Genomic DNA, 6,000 nt, shown 5'->3' with positions numbered 1-6,000 from the left:
GCCTTTGCAGCTCTCAGATGCCTTTGGGGACGTGACGAAGATCTCCACTGAGAGAGTGTCTAGGCAAACAACTTTCTCCATGAAATTCTCTGGGTGGAGAGGGTCTACTGGGTTTCTGTATGAGAAAGACAGCTCTTGCATTGAGCTGTGTGTGGTAAAGAGCCTCCGAGAAGTTGCTTGGTGAGGAATGGGACTCCTGGGGTCTTTAGGAGGAACTTCAGTGAGTGGAGGGTCCATGGAGGGAAACCCTTCTAATGAAGGAACCCCACCCCTGGGGCAGGGGGTCAATACTAGCTGTTATTAGCAACCAAATCAGCAGGAAACAGTGATTGTTCCTGACCTGACAGGATGATGCTTTAGTGGGCTGCTGGTTGCTGGGGCCGTGTTCCCTTCTCTTCCACACCCTCAGGTCTCCAGAGCCACCCAGGGCCTGGGAAAGTCCTGACTTGACAGCGTGCCTCAGACTGGCTTGTCCTTCCAGTGATCCTCTAGGCTCCTTGGGGGCCCAGACAGAAGCTGACTGGGTTTGATGACATTGATTCTGATCTGGGATTTTCCTCTCCCCCACCTCTTCTGTGTTCCTCCTCCATCTTGCCTTCCCCCCTCAGCTTCAGGGAGAGTACAAAGAGGAGGCGGAGACACGGGCGCCACACACCGAACTCTCATTTTCTTCAAGAAAAAATTATGATTATTAAAGATTTAATCTTTGGGTCTAAAAATATCACAGTGCAAATGTTTCCGATCTCTCTCTCTCTCTCTCTCTCTCTCTCTCTCTCTCTCTCTCTCTCTCTCTCTCTCATCATCTCTCTGTCCTCAGTTGGCATTGCTGATCATCACACTGCAGATAGATGTGGAAGGCACTGGACTCTTCATCACCTGAGAGAAGAAACAGGATGAAGGGAAGTGCAGCTGGAAGGAGGGAGGTGGAGGCATGTGGCATCCAGGGCTGGCTCTGGTGGGGTGGTGAGGTGTCCTCCGCCTGTACTGCAGAGAGGCAAGCTGTTTCCCGGCACACTGAACTATAAGGTACACTTCTTCCTAGGGAATGTTTGGTTTGGAGTTTATTGATTCCATTTGCTAAAGTATTTTCCTTAAATATTTTTTGAGTCTAATGCACACCGTATGTGCCCGTAATGGCTCTAGCTAGCCTTGTTTTTCTGCAGAAGCAATAAAGCAATTTGGATGAGATGAAATTGAACTGAGAGGCATGGGGAGAGGGTGGCTGGAGATGCGAGCCAGAGGAGGAATGGGCTCCAGATGAAAGAGTAGGAGGTAGGGAGGGGCAGCGTGCCAGAGCAAAAGAGCCTTGTGGGTATAGAGGGATGGAGAGAAGGGAGGAAAAGAAGGCAGGCAAGGGAGGAGAGAGGAAAACACAGAGGCATGGAGGGAGGGGGAAGGAAGACGGGAAAGGGAGGGAGGGAAGGAGGGAATGAGGGAGGGAGGGAATGAGGGAGGGAAGGCAGAAAAAAAGAAAGAAAGAAGGAAGGAAGGAGGGAGGGAGGGAGGGAGGGAGGGAGGGAGGGAGGGAGGGAGGGAGGAAGGAAGGAAGGAAGGAAGGAAGGAAGGAAGGAAGGAAGGAAGGAAGGAAGGAAGGAGGCAGGCAAATGGCTCTAGTACAGCCACTAACAAGTTTATGCGACCTGGGCTCATTTGGGGGTTAAGTCTGGGAGTGACCTTCAGTTGTGGTTGGAATGTGGAATGTTCCAACACTTAGTTCCCAGCTCGATGGTACTAGTTTGAAAGGTAGCAGAACTGTTATGGGGGATAAAGGGGCAGACCCTTGCTTCAGGAAGTGGGCCACTGGGGGCAGATCCTAAGTTTTACTGTACTTCTTGGTTTTCTTAGTTTCCTGTCCTGCCAAGATGTGAGGAGTTCTAGTTGCTTCCCTGCCACCAGTCACCACACCTTCTCCATGATGGGCTCTGACCCCTTAAACTGGGAGCACACGTATGCTCCGATCCCCTTAAATCATCTCTTGTTGGGTACTTGATCATGGCAATGAGAATAGCAATTAATACACTTCTCTTTTCTCACCTAAGCTTTTATGAAGGAGGCAAGATGTTAGAGAACATGTGTCCACATCCCTGTCTCTCAATGTGCAACAGGCATGTTTTATGAGCAGGACAACTCCTAGGTTGGTCCCAAGCTGGCATGAAACAATCCCAGAATTCCTATCCCTCTTTGTCCCAGCTCCAGTGATTGGTTAAGGAGAAGGCATACAGCCTAGGACCAAGCCAATCAGTGCCTAGGATTTGTCCATGGCCTTTGGTTCAAGAGATACCTTGTGATGTAAGCTGGTCCAATTAGGGAAGGACCGGCTCAGTCAGAGAGAGATTTTTGTTCAAAGTTGTGTAAAGCCCTCTGGTTGTGAAAAAGGAAGCATAGAGCCCGGAGCTGCTTGCATGGGGGAGGCAGCATGGGAATGAGGCCAATCTATGAGGGTAGAGCAGAGAGAATCACAAAAGATGGAGTTGCATCTTCCTGATGTCTTCCTGACAGCAGAAACGTCTGGATCAAACTTGCCCTGAAACCCACATTTCCTCTGGACATTCCAATTACATGAGTCAATAGTTCACATTACTAATTTTTTTTTTTCTTTTCAGTGTCATACTCATATATAAAGAGTTTTGGTTGTTTTCACACACACCCCACTATCTTCTCTCAATCCCCCCACTCTCTCTCACCCTTTCTTCCCAGGAGACCCCCTGCTACTTTCCTGACTTGGTGTGTATGTACATGTGGCCCACTGAGTTTAGCCAGTGTTGTGTGCAAGAACATGGTTGAGGGTGATTTAATGGAATATGAGCATCTCAACAGTGAAGAAAATGGACCCTGCCCACTTTCTCTGGAACCATTAACTGTCAGTAGTCCCCCAGGAGGGGGTGGGACTTTGTAAGACCCTCCCCCATCTATGACGCAATGTTGATGTGCCCTATCTTGTGTAAGTTCTATATAGGTAACCCTAGCTACTTGTGAACTGTGTGTTCACAAGTTCAATGACCACAGTATGTCCAGAAGACAGCCTTTCACAGCCTTCTTCTTCATCTTCTGGTCTATTTTTTCTGCTTCCTCTTCTACAATGTTCCCTGAACCATTGAGAGAATATAGATGTTCTGTTTAGGGACAGGTACTCAATAGTCATTTATTAGCACTTTGACAAACTAGTGTCTTCATTAACCACTCCCTACTGTAAAAAACAAACAAACAAACAAACAAAAAACAAAACTAACCAAGCAAGCAAGCAAACAAATAAACAAATAAACCCCAAACTTGTCTGACCAAGGCTAAGAGCAACACTCATCTATGGTACAAACTTAAACGTTTAGAAGACAGTTTGACACCAAATCCCTCTAGCAAAACAACAGTGGCTGAGTCTTAGAGTCTCTGACATCCTCGGCCACAGGCTCCTCATCAAGTTTGTGGAACTAGGCACAAATTCTCTCCTGTGGAGCAGGCCCCAAATCTAATCAGGAAGTGATGGTTTACTCCTCTGATAACCATGCCACTACTGCCGCACTAAGCACCTCTGGTCTGCCAGGTCGTTACTGCAGTTTGCAGGGCTCCCAGCTGGGTAAAACTCATAATGACTTTTTGCCATGAGCAACCCGTGTAACACTTTCTGGCACTATAAAAGCTAGCCAGCAGGGAGGAAGTTTCCAGGTCACTTCCAGCTTGATTTATCTATGTCCTGCCACCAAAGTGTATGATGGCTTTAGAAACAGGATCCTATTAGCTCTCGTAGGTAGCCAAGGTGCTTAAGGATTTTGAGTTAGGTTTTTCTGTTCTATATATAGTCAGTGGTATTCTTTACATTTAAGATCTCTGTCCTTCCAATTAGAGGTCTCATGAAAACGCTCTCGGAATGTGTCTACAGGCCATGGTAGACATGGTTCCAGGTGGAAAGATTGTTCTCCTGGAAGCTCAGTTCTATCCCGAGGGCACGGATATGGGCGGTAGGAGGGATGGAGAGAGTTGCAAAGGCCAGCAAATAAGCATCCTGGATGGTCACTCTATGCGGCTGTGCAAGCTCTTTCCTGATCAGCCCTTTTCAACTCCAAGTGCTGACCCCCGAGCCCATACCCAAGACTGGCCTCTCAGACCTATCACCTACTGCAGCAGACACAGTGTTGGCCCCTCTGACCACACCCATCCTCCCCCTCTGCACATCTTCTCAGGATCCTCTCACCCATTACTACTACTACTGCTGCTGCTGCTACTGCTGCTGCTGCTACTATTTTGAGACAGGGTCACGTGTCTCATTTGGAACTCCTTATGTGGTTATAGCTGACCTTGAACCACCAATTGATTCTCTTGCCTCTACTTTCCAAGTATTGGGATTACAGGCCTGTGCCACCTTGCCCTGATTGGTTGGGGTTTTCTCAATTTTGTCCATTGGTCCTAGCCCAGCCTCAAGTGCCAGCCTCAGTTACACCCATAAAACATCCTGGATTTTGATTTAATTTTCCAATGTCTTTTTATCCCGCCAAGGCTCATCAGAGAGCTGCCGGAACTAAGGGTGGGAGGTGTGGCCAGGGGTGAGGATTGGGGATATGGCCGGAGAATACGTAGCTTGAAAATACTCAATAACCTGCGTGTCCTTGCTGGACATCAAACTACCAAGAGCAAAGTTAATGAACTGTTCTTGACTAGTAAAATTATATAGTGGATGAAAAGAGACAGCAGTGTGAGGGGCCAAGGGCTAAAAGACACATGGAGAACTTGCACTCTAATTGATGAGCCCTGTTTCCTGCGTGACCTTCTTGGGGCCCTTGCACCTTTTCTGTGGCACTCTCCGGGTCTCCTCTTTTGCAGCAGTTATTTATATATTAATGTGACTTGCTGGTTGGGTCAGGGAACCACTCCCTGCCAGAGCTGATAGGCAGCCCAGCAAAGTGGGAGGAGCCTGAGGGAGACGGATAGGCGGGACTAAGGAGATGGGCAGCCTCTGGGATCCACCTAAGTGGGGCTCACCTTTGCAGAGTTGCTGGTGGGGTTATTGAGAAGTCCGGCTCTGAAGGCTGCCACCTTCACCTTCTTTTAGACTCAGGAAAGCATAAAAGAAAGTGTATGGCTGTGGAACTAAAAAGAGGTCATGGTCTGCTTTTTTGAAGACTGCTGTGGAAACATGGTCCTGTCAGGCTAATTTGTAGATAAAATGCATCTCCACCTTGATGAGGCAGCACTGTGAATGACCAAGCTGGGAGTCTGAGCACAGAGCACAGGTAGTGAGGAGACACACAAGTCAACCTTTGGCCCAGACTGGGGAGCTTTTCTGATTGGATGGCGATGTCCTTCTTCCGTGTCACCACCACTGGGGTCAAGTTCAGAGTAGAGTGAGTGAGAGCTTGGTTCCCTAGTGTCTTAGTTAGGGTTTCTGTTCCTGTGAAGAGACACCATGACCACGGCAACACTTAGAAAGGAAACCATTTAATTGGGGCTGGCTCACAGTTCAGAGGTTTAGTCCATTATCAACATGGCGGGAAGCATGGCGGCATGCAGGCAGACATGGTGCTCGAGAGGGAGCTGAGAGTTCTACATCTGGATCTGCAGACAACAGGAAGTGAACTGTCACAGTGGGAGTGGCTTGAGCATATGAGACCTGAAAGCCCACCTCCACAGTGACACACTTCCTCTAACAAGGCCACGCCCCCTAATAGTGCCACTCCCTACGAGCCAAGCATTCCAACACTTGAGTTTATGGGACCATTCTTATTCAATCCCCACACCTGGGGCTTCTGAAACCTGGGCATACTGGGCCTGGGGCCTGCTTTCTGAGCATGGCCAGTGGCTCGAACAAGCCTGCAGTTTGGTGTGGCCCAGGATTAGACCTGGTGCAGACCTGCCTAGGGAAGGTATAGAGGGGTCTGAATCAGGGTTTCTAGTGTGGTGGTATTGTGTTCCCTGAAATATTGTGCACTCTAATAAACTTATCTGGGGTCGGAGAACAGAACAGCCACTCGACAGACATAGAGACCAGAAAATGGTGGCACTCACACCTTT

The 6,000-nt window shown here is 48.5% G+C and overlaps 1 long non-coding RNA gene across 1 annotated transcript in view; it reads left to right on the top strand.

The window, feature by feature from the left end:
- Nucleotides 1–809: 809 nt before the first annotated feature.
- The window catches only part of LOC128122254 (uncharacterized), a 44,829-nt gene continuing 39,638 nt past the window's right edge, over nt 810–6,000 (top strand). Inside the window, exon 1 of the long non-coding RNA XR_008222373.1 lies at nt 810–1,026. This is a non-coding gene — a long non-coding RNA (uncharacterized LOC128122254). The remainder of the gene's footprint in view (nt 1,027–6,000) is intronic.

The sequence above is a fragment of the Peromyscus californicus genome, unplaced genomic scaffold (genome assembly GCF_007827085.1).
Source record: "Peromyscus californicus insignis strain IS unplaced genomic scaffold, ASM782708v3 Scaffold_11__1_contigs__length_118956290, whole genome shotgun sequence".
Classification (NCBI taxonomy): domain Eukaryota; kingdom Metazoa; phylum Chordata; class Mammalia; order Rodentia; family Cricetidae; genus Peromyscus; species Peromyscus californicus.
Note: the sequence above shows the minus strand (reverse complement) of the source record. Positions and strands in the feature narration are given on the sequence as shown.